The sequence below is a fragment of the Rhinatrema bivittatum genome, chromosome 6, assembly GCF_901001135.1.
Source record: "Rhinatrema bivittatum chromosome 6, aRhiBiv1.1, whole genome shotgun sequence".
In the NCBI taxonomy this organism is placed as follows: domain Eukaryota; kingdom Metazoa; phylum Chordata; class Amphibia; order Gymnophiona; family Rhinatrematidae; genus Rhinatrema; species Rhinatrema bivittatum.
Window position 1 is genome coordinate 257,064,268 of NC_042620.1, and position 14,157 is coordinate 257,078,424.

At 40.2% G+C, this 14,157-nt stretch overlaps 1 protein-coding gene across 1 annotated transcript in view; it reads right to left on the reverse strand.

The window, feature by feature from the left end:
- Positions 1 to 14,157, reverse strand: part of LOC115094144 — an 85,439-nt gene that overhangs the window by 30,075 nt on the left and 41,207 nt on the right.

The window sequence follows — 14,157 nt, forward strand, 5'->3', positions numbered from 1 at the left end:
CCTCATTGCTGCCTGCCACCAACCACTGCCTATTCCAGGGTACTCCTAACCGACACCTGCCACTGACCATTGCATACTATCAGATTCGCCTGTGAGCGTGAACGGTTGTTGTTGTAGCTATGAAGCCTATGCTGACAGCTGGCAAACGCACCCTGAAGCAGGACAGATTGGAGCTTCACCTATACCAACCACCTCCCCTGCAGGTTGAGCCCTTAGGTTCTGGCGGCTGGCAGGGCTTGGGTGGGTCCTTAGGGTGGTGGGGTGAGCAAGAGTCCAGGGGCACACTGGGGTCAGGACAGGCAGCAGACTGGAGAGACTGGGAACAGGCCAATAGCGGCACAGTTACACAGATTGTTCCAGACAATATACTGATTGCAAACCAGAGTGCTCTTAAAGTAAATTTTCAAAGTCACAATTCATTATTTCTCTGCATTTTATGTAAAATAAAATTAAAAACTGAAAAAATGCTGCTTGGCTAAGTATTTTACTTCAAACTAATAGGTGGTAGAACCACCCTTAGCTGCAGTAACAGCTTTAAGTCTGTTTGGTTAAGTTTCTACCAGCTTTGACACTGTTTGGGAGTGATTTTTGCCCATTCTTCCTGGCAGATTTGCTCCAGGTTTTTCAGGTTTGTTGGATGTTGCTTATGGGCTGCTATTTCGACTAGTGCCACAGATTCTCAATTAAATTGAGATCTGGATTTTGACTTGACATTGTAGAAAGTTCAGCTTTTTGTTGTTTAACCACTCCTGTGTTGCTCTGGTTTTGTGCTTGGGATCATTGTTCTCCTGAAAGGTGAACTTGCTCTCAAGTTTTAGTTTTTCAGCAGACTGAAGCAGGTTGTTTTGCAGTATCGCCCTGGATGTTGCACTATCCATCTGTCCTTCCATTTTAACAAGATGCCCGGTCCCCACAGAGCAAAAGCATCCCCACAACATGATGCTGCCATCCCCATACTTTACTGTTGGGATGGTGTTTGCTGAGGAATAGGCAGTGTTAGATTTGTGCCACACATAGCGTTTTAAATTTTGGCCAAAAAAACTCCATTTTTGTCTCATATGACAACCAAACCTTATCCCATATTTTAGTTGAGTCACTCTGATGCTTTCTGGCAAGCTCCAGGTGTGCTTTGATAAGGTTTTTCTTCAGTAATGGCTCTAGCTACCCTCCCATGCAGACCAGTTATATGCAGCCCTAGGTCCCTCTGGAAACACCCCCCTTTCTCAGATTGTCCTGCCTGTCCATCTTCAAATGAGCACCAAAGTTATCCTCACCGAAGCCTTAATTGACTCAGGGGTGGTGGGGAATTTCATCAAAGAAAGCATAGTACGTCATCACGCCATCGCCATGGATCAGCTGCACAGACTGCTCACCACCTCTTCAGTTTATGGGGATTGCTGCCTGGGAATATCATGGCTGTTGCCTGATTCATAATCCACAGGGTTGGTTTCCTGCATCACAAACAAAATCTCATTTTATGTTCTTCAGCGGTCCCCGATCTACCCTGGCTTTAGCAACATGGCCCCGCGGTAGACTGGAGACATCCAGTCTTGGAGCACCTACTGCTTCCAGCATAGCATTCAATCTGTTGTTTCACCTATCACCACTGCACTCTCAGATCTTGTCGTTCCCTCCAGCCTATGCAGCCTTCCTGGAAGTATTCAGTAAAAAGCAAGCAGAGACTGTTCCTCCTTGACCCTTCACATTGCCCTCCAACCTGGGAAAATGCCACCTTGTAGAAGGGTATATCCACTGTTTGTGCCAGAAACCCAGGCAAAGTCTGAATATATCAGGGAAAACTTGGAACAGGGTTTCATCTACTCATTCTCAATTGCTTGTAGGAGCAGAATTTTTCTTTGTTGGCAAAAAGGATGGGTTGCTTAGACCCTGTGTTGACTACCGTGGTCTGAATTCCATTACAATCAAGAATAAATAGCTGCTGCCTACATAAGAAACATAAGAAATTGCCATACTGGGTCAGACCAAGGGTCCATCAAGCCCAACATCCTGTTTCCAACACTGGCCAATCCAGGCTACAAGTACCTAGCAAGTATCCAAAAACTAAGTATATCCCATGCTACTGATGATAGTAATAGCAGTGGCTATTTTCTAAGTCAACTTGATTAATAGCAGGTAATGGACTTCTCTTCCCAAGAACTTATCCAAATCTTTATTAAACCCAGCTACACTAACTGTACTAACCACATCCCCTGGCAACAGATTCCAGAGTTTAATTGAGCAGTGAGCAAAAAAGAATTTTCTCTGATTAGTTTTAAATGTGCTACATGCTAACTTCATGGAGTGTCCCCTAGTCCTTCTATTAGCCGAAAGAGTAAATAACCGATTTACATTTACCCGCTCTAGACCTCTCATGATTTTAAACACCTCTATCATATCCCCCCTCAGCCATTTCCTCTCCATGCTGAAAAGCCCTAACCTAAGAAAATGCCATACTGGGTCAGACCAAGAGTCCATCAAGCCCACCATCCTGTTTCCAACAGTGGCCAATCCAGGCCATAAGAACCTGGCAAGTACCCAAAAACTAAGTCTATTCCATGTTATCGTTGCTAGTAATAGCAGTGGCTATTTTCTAAGTCAACTTAATTAATAGCAGGTAATGGACTTCTCCTCCAAGACCTTATCCAATCTTTTTTTAAACACAGCTATACTAACTGCACTAACCACATCCTCTGGCAACAAATTCCAGAGTTTAATTGTGCTTAATTGTTTAATTGAGTTTAGTCTTTCCTCACAGGGGAGCTGTTCCATCTCCTTTATCATTTTGGTTGCCCTTCTCTGTACCTTCTCCATCATAATTATATCTTTTTTGAGATGCGGCAACCAGAATTGTACACATGGAACGATACAGAGGCATTATGACATTTTCCGTTTTATTCACAAATCCCTTCCTAATAATTTCTAATATTCTGTTTGCTTTTTTGACTACCACAGCACACTGTGCTGACGATTTCAATGTATTATCCACTATGACACCTAAATCTCTTTCCTGGGTGGCAGCTCCTAATATGGAACCTAACATTGTGTAACTATAGCAAGGGTTATTTTTCCCTATATGCATCACCTTGCACTTATCCACATTAAATTTCATCTGCCATTTTGATGCCCAATTTTCCAGTCTCACAAGGTCTTCCTGGAATTTATCACAATCTGCTTGTGATTTAACTGCTTTGAATAATTTTGTATCATCTGCAAATTTGATAACCTCATTCGTCATATCCCTTTTCAGATCACTTATAAATATATTGAAAAGCACGGGGCCTAGTAAAGATCTTTGAGGAACCCCACTGTTTACCCTTTTCCACTGAGAAAATTGACAATTTAATCCTACTCTCTGTTTCCTGTCTTATTTTTATAATTGAAATGTTTTATTAGAAATCATCACAATATCAACAAAAATAAAGGATTCCAAGAATATTCAAATACTTGTGTATACTCTTCAGTTCTATTCATAATCTTAATACACAAATATCAGAGTTCCAGTAACAATAATCAAGCTATTAAATTTTCATAGCCTGAAGATTCTAACCAAAATAACATGGTTCTTTTCTGATTTAAATAACATAATACACAATGATCCCCCTTTATTTGAGTAACTCTTCCCTTTATTCTCCCCCCTGCAATGTTCCCTTCCCCCCTTTCATTACAGTCACAGGTATCTAGTATCTCCTACTAATATTAATCTCATTAGATAATTAGAGACTCTAATTTCAATAAGTACCCTCTAAGACAGCGGTTCTCAACCTGTGGGTCGCGACCCCGGCGGGGGTCGAACGACCAAAACGCAGGGATCGCCTAAAGCAGGTCCCCAACCACCGGTCCGCGGACCAGTACCGGGCCGTTGGGGTTTTTTGCCGGTCCGCGGCACCGCGGCTGCTGCGGGGAGGCGGGGCGAAGCTGGCGACCTGCCTCCTCCAACCCCAAAAGGGAAGAGACATGGCCCAAAAAGCTAGTGCGTCGCAGTGACGTATGTTTCTGGAGCCGCGCAGGCAGGAAGGAGGTGTATCAGCCACTGCAGGTGCTCCTCCTACTTCCTTCCTGCCCACCCTGCCCCGGAAGACAAATGTTGCCGGAGCCGCACGGGGAGGAAGGAGGAGGCGCGTCAGCCGCGTGGGTAGAAGAGGCGCTTCAGCCGCGTGCAGAAGAGGAGCAGCGGGGCCGGGAAGACTAGGGCCACTGCAGAGCCCATCCTGTGGCAACCCGTAAAGAAGAGGCCCAGAGGTGAGAGAGAGGTGTGTGCGAGTATGAGATTAGTTGAGAGACTGTGTGTGTTTGCAGAGACAGCATGTGAGAGCCTCTGTGTGTGTGAAAGAGACAGCATGTAAGAGTGAGAGCCTGTGCTTGAGCAAGGCAGCATTTGGGGGTGTGAGAGAGCCTGTGTGTGAGACTCAGACAGCCTGTGCCAGTGAGAGCCTGTGTATGTGTGTGTGAGAGAGAAATGCATGTGAGAATGAGAACCTGACTGTGTGTTTGAGGGAAGAAGACAGGTGGAGAGAAAAGAAATAGAAAAAAAGGCAATATAAAAGGAAATGGCAAAAAATTAGAAAGGGAAGCAGATGTAAAAAAAAAAAAATTACTTTTTACTGATTGGCACATGTAATCTTTGGGAATGTGCAAGAGTAGCACTTTCTCTATGGCGGATCTCACAATGTACGAGATCAACATGGAGGAAGTGGAAACCCACGGGGCCTGCACAGAGGAGGCAGCAGAATGGGCTTCAGTGCCAATAGCAGCAATCAGTGCCTCCCCAATAGCCACGTGGCAGCAGTGGCAGTAATTAGATTAATTGTTTGACTCAGCTGGAGGTGACAAAGTATGAAGTGGGATGTGAAATCAGCTTGATCTGGTGGAGAATTAGGATTGCTGTTACACATGAACTGTATTTGGCAAACATAAAGGGAGCCAGGATAATCAATTGATGCCTGCAGCTGAGAACTGATTCAATATGACTCATGTAGAAATTAGTGCATTTTCCAGATTAGTCTGCATAACACAATTCTCAACATTCAGCATTATTTCTGCTGCATAGAGTTTTATCTGAGAGGCTCTGAGGTTGTGAGGGAGCCAGTAAGAGTGAGAGCATGAGTGTGTATGAGAAAATCCAGGGGAGTAAGAGTGTGTGTGAGTGGGGGGGAGGGGGGGGGAGAGTGTATCAGTGTCTGTGAGAGTGAGAGGTTATGGTGGGTATAAGAGCATGAATGTGTAAGTATGTGACAGTGTATGTGTGAGAGAGAATGGACATGTGAGTGTATGTGTGAGAGAGAGAGGATAACCTCCTAATCCTCGACAATATCAGGGTGACTGGAAATCAAGAGCTCCCATGTATGGACAGCAGGGGCTTTTTAAAATCCTTATTAGTTTTAATTATTGTGTGTTATTTGATATATGTGCTGTTTTGAAATATTATTGGTGTTTGGGAAATTATAAAAATGTATATGATTTTAATTAATAGAAATTCTATTTATCAGTAATTTTAAAATATTCTTTTATTAGTATGGTTTTACTATTATAACTGATGCTTTATGTTTCTTAATTTTATTGTTTTATGAGGAATGGTGGTTCTGTTTATAAATGTCATAATAAATAAGTATGCACTAAAATCCAACCCCATCCATAACCCCGCCCCCATATGACCAAAGCCCCGCCCTCACCCCGCCCTCACAGGGCGAGGGCGGGGCGAGGGGTCACCGCAACATGAGGAACTGTATTTCGGGGTCACGGCATTAGAAAGGTTGAGAACCACTGCTCTAAGAGGTGGTAGCATCATTTAAGAGTTTTTCAGCTTTCCAGTTTTCATAAGAAGATCATGTTTTAATAAAGGGTGCATAGGTTTTATGCTTTAAGGCTGTGATCTTGCCTAGGCTATTCAATGAATTTACTCGAGCCTTGACCACTTGTAGGGTAGGTGCCTTTGCATCTCTCCAGGTATGGGCTATTTCGCATCTAGTAGCCAATATCAGTCTTTGCATAGACTTGTCGTTTACTGTAATGTCTATATTTAAAAGGGCTTGGCCTGGCGTGAGCCTTATCTGTACCTTGAAAAGCGAACTCAACCAATCTGATATTTGTAACCATAGACAGCTAATCTTGGGGCACTCCCACCATAAGTGTAAGAAGGTGCCCACCCCCTCCACAACCCTTCCAGCAATGCTCAGAAATTATTGGGAATAATTTATGTAGTCTTACTGGGGTGTAGTATCACCGATATAGTACTTTGTACCCATTTTCAATAAGGTTCGCCGAAATTAGACCTTTATCCATATTTCTAAAGATATCACTCTACGTGTTCTAAGAAAGATCTCCTTGAAAATCTTGTTCCCATAATCTAATATGTATATGTTTGTGCTGGGGGTCTTTATTTAGCAATCCATAGATCTTTGACAAAGCTTTTGTGGTCTTCTCAGCTTGCTTGCATAAATTTTAAAAGAAGGGAACCCCCATTTCTAAATCATTTTTTACCTGATTTGTCAAGAAAAAATGATGTAACTGTAGATAAGAGAACATTTCTTGATCCAATAAACTGAATCTTTCTTTTAAAGTGGTAAAGGGTAGCATTCCCTTTGGATCCCAAATAGGTTCATATCTCAAAATCCCCTTAGATCTCCAACTCCCAAATGAAGATTCAGGGATACAAGGTCTAAAACATTTATTGTGAAATAGGGATGTGCTACCAAAATATTCCCTTGTACCCACCAATTGTTTCTTACATTGATTCCACACTTTTAGTGCATGATCAAATGAGTTGGGAAGAGCTGTCAGTTTTAACCAAGACTGTCGAGATTGCCATATCAAAGCACCTAGAGGCATAGAGCTAATAAGAGCCTGGTCGAGAACCACCCACGGCTTCCTTATTCCTGAGTGATACCAGCCGAGTATTGCTTTTAAATGGCTCGTTGCATGGTACCAGTGAATATTTGGGACACCCAACCCCCCTTGTAATTTTAGATAGAAATAAAACCTTCCTAGCCACCCACGGACGTTTTCCTTTCCAAATATTTTTCTTCCAACAAGCTTTCCCAGACGATTAATTTTACGGTGACGAACAGACTTCACAATTCCTAAGTATCCTAATTACCCTAATTATGAACACGGCATCAAGTACTAATTTTAGAATCTGCTACTGGACAATTACCGTTAAGCTCAAAAATTTACTATATTTTATATATATATTTGGCATTGCTTATATTTATATTTATTGATACGTTAAACAGTTAAACTGTCTTTATAAAATATTATATTGCTTTATTTATTTCCAGTTAAACTATTATTACTTTATTTAGCACTATGTTAAATTGTCAATCAGTTATACTGTTCCATATGTTCCTCGGTTCCATGTAAAGCTCCGCTCTCTGTTGAGCAGTTCTTCGTTTTATGTAAACCGGATTGATTTGTAGTCCCTACAAGAACTTCGGTATATAAAAATTAAAAATAAATAAATAAATAAATAAATAAATAAATAAAAAAAAAACGTTTCTGCCATATCTCTAGTGTCTTTGAGGGAACCACAAATGAGATTGTTTGAAACAGATATAGAAGTCTCGGTAATATATTCATTTTTACCACAGCTATACATCCCACCCAAGAAATATGGTAGCGATCCCACTCTTCCATATCTTTGTAAATCCGGTGTAGCAGGGGAGGGTAATTCAATTGAAACATGTCTTTTTTTATTTCCAATATACACCCCTGCACATAGATATCGGCCTAGTACCTCTGGTGTTGTGAAATTTAGGATTTCAGATTTTTCCCAATTAATTCTGAAACCGAAGACCCCACTAAAAGACGCTATTTCCAGACATATTTCAGATAATGAAACCTTGGGATCAGTTATTGTAAATAAGACGTCATCTGCAAAGAGAGATAACTTAGAAGAGAATTCCCCGATTTCTACTCCCGAGATCTTGGTATTATGCCAGATCCTGGTAGCAAATGACTCAAGAAAGAGAGCAAAAAGCAAAGGTGACAGGGGACACCCTTGCCATGTACCCTTGCACGCCAGAAATGTAGATGAATACCCGCCATTGATTTTTAAACAAGATAATGGGTTTTGATATAATTTTTTTATTCACTGAAGGAAATGATTGCTAAATTTCATAGCCCACATTGCAGAAAAGAGAAAAGGCCAATGGACATAGTCAAATGCCTTTTCAGCATCTATAGAGAGAAGTAGGAAGGGAATTTTATTTTCCCTGGCCCATCAGATAGAGTCAACTGTTTTACATACATTGTCGGTTGCTGTCCGGCCCAGGATAAATCTGGATTAGTCAGGATGGACAATTTCCAACAACATGCTATTCAATCTATTAGCTAATATTTTAGCCAGCAGTTTCATATTTAGATTGATAAGGGATATCGGGCGATATGAGCCACATAATGCCGGTTTCGCTAATATAGTGATTCCTGCCGTATTAGAGTTCTGGGATATTGTTCCCCCATTCTTAAAGAGTTAAACATTTTCACCAATAAGGGAGCTAGAAGGTCCGCATACAGCTTATAAAATCTTGCCGTGTACCTGTCTAGACCCAGTGATTTCCCTATTTTCAAATGTTTTATGGCCCAGCAGACTTCTGCCTGAGTAATTTCTTTTTCCAAAAATTATTTTTGATCATTGGATAATTGGGGCAACGAGGTATCTTTCAAGTAGTTCTCAATTTTCCTTTGGTCAGTATTAGGGTCCGTGCTAAATAGTTCCTTATAGAAACATAGAAAGCGCTGTCTATTGTCTGAGCATCGGGCTAGCATGTTCCCTTTTTCGTCTTTAATTTTAACAATATTATTTTGAATTCTTTTAATTTTTAATTTATTGGCCAATATTCTCCTGGCTTTGTTTCCCCCCTCGAAGTGTACTTGTTTCAAGAGTTCTAAATGATGAGCAACCAAAGCCGCATCTAAATTAGCTGACTTCTGCTTATGCTCATCAAGTTGCTTGAGGGTCTTGCTGGAGAGCATACTCTTTTGTGAGTGTTCAAGGTGGGCTATCTGGTGATATTAATTCTGTTCTTTCCCTTTCCCTCATTTTTCTCACATGTACTGCTTTTGCAATTAGTTTACCCCGGATTACAGCCTTCAAGCATTCCCACACTACCGTGTGTCATCCACTTCTAAATAATCTTTTATTTTTTGTTTAACTTGTTGATTATATTGTTCATTCTCTAGAACGCTGTTGTTTAATCTGCAGTATTGCTGCCTTCTATCTAAATGCATTATATTTAAAGTCATGCTCAATGGGGCGTGGTCCGACCATGTGATAGGATTAAAATCTATATTAGAAATACTAGTAGCGCAACCCTTGTCCACGAAGAATAAATTGATTCTGGAGTATGTATTGTGCACTCTAGAGAAAAAGGAGCAGCTCCTAGACTTTGGGTGGCTCAATCTCCATATGTCAATTACCCCTAACCCAGAGATAAAAGTTTTTAATAGGTACCGACTTTTCCTGCGGTAGAGGTGTTACCAGAAGAATTATCTAGTAGTGGGTTTATTGTTAAATTAAAATCACCACCAATTATTAAATGGCCCTGGGCATGCTTCTCTATCAAATCTCTCAATTTCTGGAAAAAAAATCCTGGATGGTTAATTGGCACATATAAATTTACTAAAGTATATTTTACCCCTCCTATAGCAAACGCCAAAATGAAATATCTTCCCCTGGGGTCTAATACACTTGTTAACATTTCAAACAATATATCCTTTCTAAAAAGGATTCCCACTCCAGAGTACTTTGCTTTCTTATGGCTAGCTACCCAATATTGTGCTGGATAAAGCTCTGACCGCATCAGGCGTTCATACCTTCGTTTTAAATGAGTTTCTTGCACTAACACAATGGTGACCTGCTGGGATTTTAAATCTGAAAAAAATAAGTGCCTTTTAAGGAAAGAGTTAAATCCCTTTACATTAAGGGATATTATATTCGAAGAAAAAGATGGTCTCCTTCTCCCACCTTGTCTTTACCGCCAGACAATCATAATGCTAGTTTTTAAACAGCCTTCCTGGGGTGATCCAAGAAACCACAGACTGGTGAGCCTGATATCAGTGCTGGGAAAAATGGATGAAACTATTATAAAGAACAAAATTAATGAACATATAGTCATAGTTTAATAGGACAAAGCCAACATGGAGTTAGCCAAGGGAAATCTTGCTTCACCAACCGGCTACATTTCTTTGAAGCCATGATTAAACATGTAGATAAAGGTGAGCCATTTGATATAGTATCTGGATTTTCAGAAATCATTTGACAAAGTACCTCATGAGAGACTTAAAACAACCTTAAAAGTTATGGGATAGGAGGCAATGTTCTATTGTGTACTGAGAACTAGTTAAAAAGATAGAAAATAGTGAGAAGGGCTAAATGGTCAATTTTCTCAATGGAGAAAGGTGAATAGAGGGTGCTCCAGGGATCTGTACTGGGACCACTGCTTTTTAACAGATTTATAAATGACCTAGAGACAGGAACAAAGAGTGAGTTGATCAAATTTGTTGATGATTTAAAATTATTCAAAAATCAAAAGAGGATTGTGAGAAATTGCAAGAGGACCTTGTCAGACTGGGAGACCAGGCAGCCAAATGGCAGATGACATTTAATGTAGACAAGTGGAAAGTGATACAGGTAGGGAAGGGCAATCCAAATTATAGCTACACAATGCAAGGTGCCACATTGAGAATCACCACACAGAAAAAGGATCTAGATGTCATTGTGGATAATATGTTGAAATCCTCTGCTCAGTCTGCGACAGAAACCAAGAAAGCAAATAGAAGGCCAATAGATGAATAAAACAGAGAATATCATAATGCCAATGTATCGCTCAATGATGCGATCGCACCATGCTTATTGTGTGAAATTCTGGTCACCGCATGTCAAAAAAGATATGGCAGAATTAGAAAAGGTACAGAGAAGGGCAACCAAACTCATAAAGTGGATGGAACCATTCCCCTATGAAGAAAGGCTAAAAAGGTTAGGGTCCTTCAGTTTGGAGAAGAGACAGCTGAGGGGAGATATTTTACAGGTCTATAAATAATGCGTAGAGTGGAACATGTTAACGCAAATCTGTTGTTTACTCTTTCAAAAAGTACAAAGATTAGGGACACACAATGAAGTTATTAGATAATACATTTAAGACAAATGGGCAAAATATTTTTTTATCCAACACAAACTCTAGAATTCATTGTCAAAGGATGTGGTAAAAGCTGTTAGTGTAGCTGGATTTTAAAAAGTTTTGGACATTCTTGGAAGAAAAGTCCATAAACTATTATTAAGCTGGACTTGGGGAAATCCACTACTTATCCTTGGGCTTGATGGACCTTTGGACTAACCCATTATGGCAAATCTTATGTTCTTATAATTGCAGGGTTCTGGAAGTTGCCCTGGTGCATTGCCTCCAGCCAAGAAATCTTGCTGCAATGGCTGGATTCGAGAGGAAGGATATAAACAAAGGAAAAATCCTGGGTAATTGTGAATTAAGGTTCTTTTTTTTAATTGTATTTATTCAAGATATGTACAAATTACAATATCACATTGTGAAAAGTCAGCAATATCTCAGGTTACAAGGGTCTTTTGATTGCTTTTTTTTTTTTTTTAAGTAAAACCCCAACCTGATCCACAACATACCAACCACTCCATCCAGTTTAGCATTCATATCAACCAATGTTCAACACTCACCTTCTCTCAAACCAGAATTCTCCAGCAATTAATTGTGCAATGCCACAAAGGATAAAATAGATGATTTAATCTCCACATCCAAGGTACTACAAAAACAATGCCACATATGCAAGGTATTCTGCTTCATAGCAGACTTCCCAATTTTTAAATACAAGAAATTGTTATAGAAATAATTCATAATCAATTGCTCCCATAGGGATACAGCAGGTGGAAAAGATAGTTTTTTTTCTGCTAATGCCATTGCCAAATATAAGAATAGCTTTCCCATGCAGTAACAAAGGCAACTACCATATCTACTTCTCAGATAAGTAGCCAATCTGTGAACTCAATTTGCTTTTCAATACCATTTCCAAACTAGTCTGGACCTCCAACCAAAAAGGTCTCAGTTTAGGACACCATACAAACAAATTTGTGAATAAGGTTCTGTATCCCAACACAGGCTGATCTGATTGAGCTGGCAGTCCAAGCAGCAAGAGAAAACCACCAGGCCAAAAAATACCCCACATGCCTAAAAATCCCCAAGTTTTTTGTATCAAGTCTAAATTCAGTTTCAGATTGCATAAAACTCTTAAAAATGTTCACCCTCATAAAGCTGCACCATGCCTCTTAGACCTTTCTTTTGACATTTTCCCTAACTGAGGTTAGGAAGCCTAGTATAAGGTTGGGATCATAGCCAAATTTCATTACTTTTACTGTATCTTCTTCCATAGAAGTGATTTTGTTTCCTTATTCATCTCCTGTGAATGCTTCATATAATCATTTATTACCTGAAAGATAAACTAATTTATTCTGTAATATATAAATGGCTGCATTTTAATAAGAATTGGTAAACAAAACGTTTGATCCATATTTACCCAAGAAACCTGTTTTAACCATTACCCAGCACATAACACTCACTGTCTGTGCTGCTAAAAAAACCCCAAAACTTTAAAGTTGGGCAGGACCAACTTGCCCTTGTTTTTTGGTAGCTGTGCTATCTTAAAATTTAATTATTGCCTGTTGGTTGTTCCACCTGATTTTTATATACTTCTATAATTAAACAGTCAAAACTAAGACAACTGATGACAATTGCTTCTCTTGGTTTCCCAATCACACTCACAACCAAAACCTGATAAAGCCAAACAACTTCATAGAATAAAGTTAATAATCATGGCTAATAACCATAATTAACCCAGGAATGAGAATCCCTACACCAGTCTCACAATTAAGCCAGATGCCTTCAGAGCGGGCAACATTCTTGCTGTTAGATTTCTGAACTTATCAAACTGAGAGCCCTTCATTATTGTAGCTTCCCTGGGAGGGTTCTGGACTAGTCTGGCACAATTAAAGGAAAGGAAATTAACAGATAAGTTTACATTTTGTCTTCCTTATCATCCATGCCAGACCAGTCCAGACAACTGTGATGTACCAAAGCTCTACCCAGACCAAGCGGAAGGAAGCCATGATAGCTCTCAGGACCCCTGTGTCCAAGGCATAACCTCTCCTGGTTTGTACACTCATACTGAAGTATTTAGAGCAGGAATGCAATGGAGGCAAGGGTATTTGCCCTGCCACTATCTTCTGGAAAGAGATTCTGCCTATGAGAATTCCTGTCCCCTCATTGAGTGGGATCTTTGGCACCTCAAAACCTGCAAACCCTTGCTAGAGCAGGCCAATGTGCTCCTCTTCTCAATTACGCCTGAAATTGATGCATTACAAACCACTGTGCTTTAAAAGAACGCATTAATAGACCAAAGAAATGCTACCCTATGACGCTCAAGAAGAAGGGATGCCTGACCATTTCAAAACTAAGTTCACTTCCAATATGAGGAGACCTCCCACAGCAGAGGACTTGTGTTCTTGACCCCTCAAAAGAAAGTATCTAATCTAAGAGAGTAGCAAGAGAGCTTCCATGACTGTGTCCCTTGAGGCAAGCCAGAGCCAATTGCTACCCTCTGCGAGATTTGCAACTTTGCAAGTTATGCCTTCATTCCAATCTCCTCTGGTGGAAAGTCAAGATTGAAGGAATGGATCCCCTCAAAGGAAAATATTGTCTCTTTGTGAAACTGCTCTCGCAGAGGCTCATAACTCTCAGGTCTATTAAATGGTCAGTTTCTCAATGGAGAAAGGTAAACAATGGCATGCCTCATGGATTTATACTGAAACCAGTGCTTTTTAATATATTTACAAATGATCTGGAAAAGGGAACAATGAGTGAAGTGATCAAATCTGCAATGATACAAAATTATTCCGCGTTGTTAAATCACAAGCGGATTGCAAAAAATTGCAGGCAGACTTTGTGAGACTGAAAGATTTGGCGTTTAAACGGCAGATGAAATTTAATGTGGATAAGTGAAAAGTGATGCACATGGGGGTAAAGTAATCCACACTGTAGTTACACGATGTTAGGTTCATATTAGGAGTTAACACCCAGGAGTTAGTCAGCTAAATCAACTCCTCACAGTTATACCCCCACAACACCTCTAACATATCTCTCTAAACTC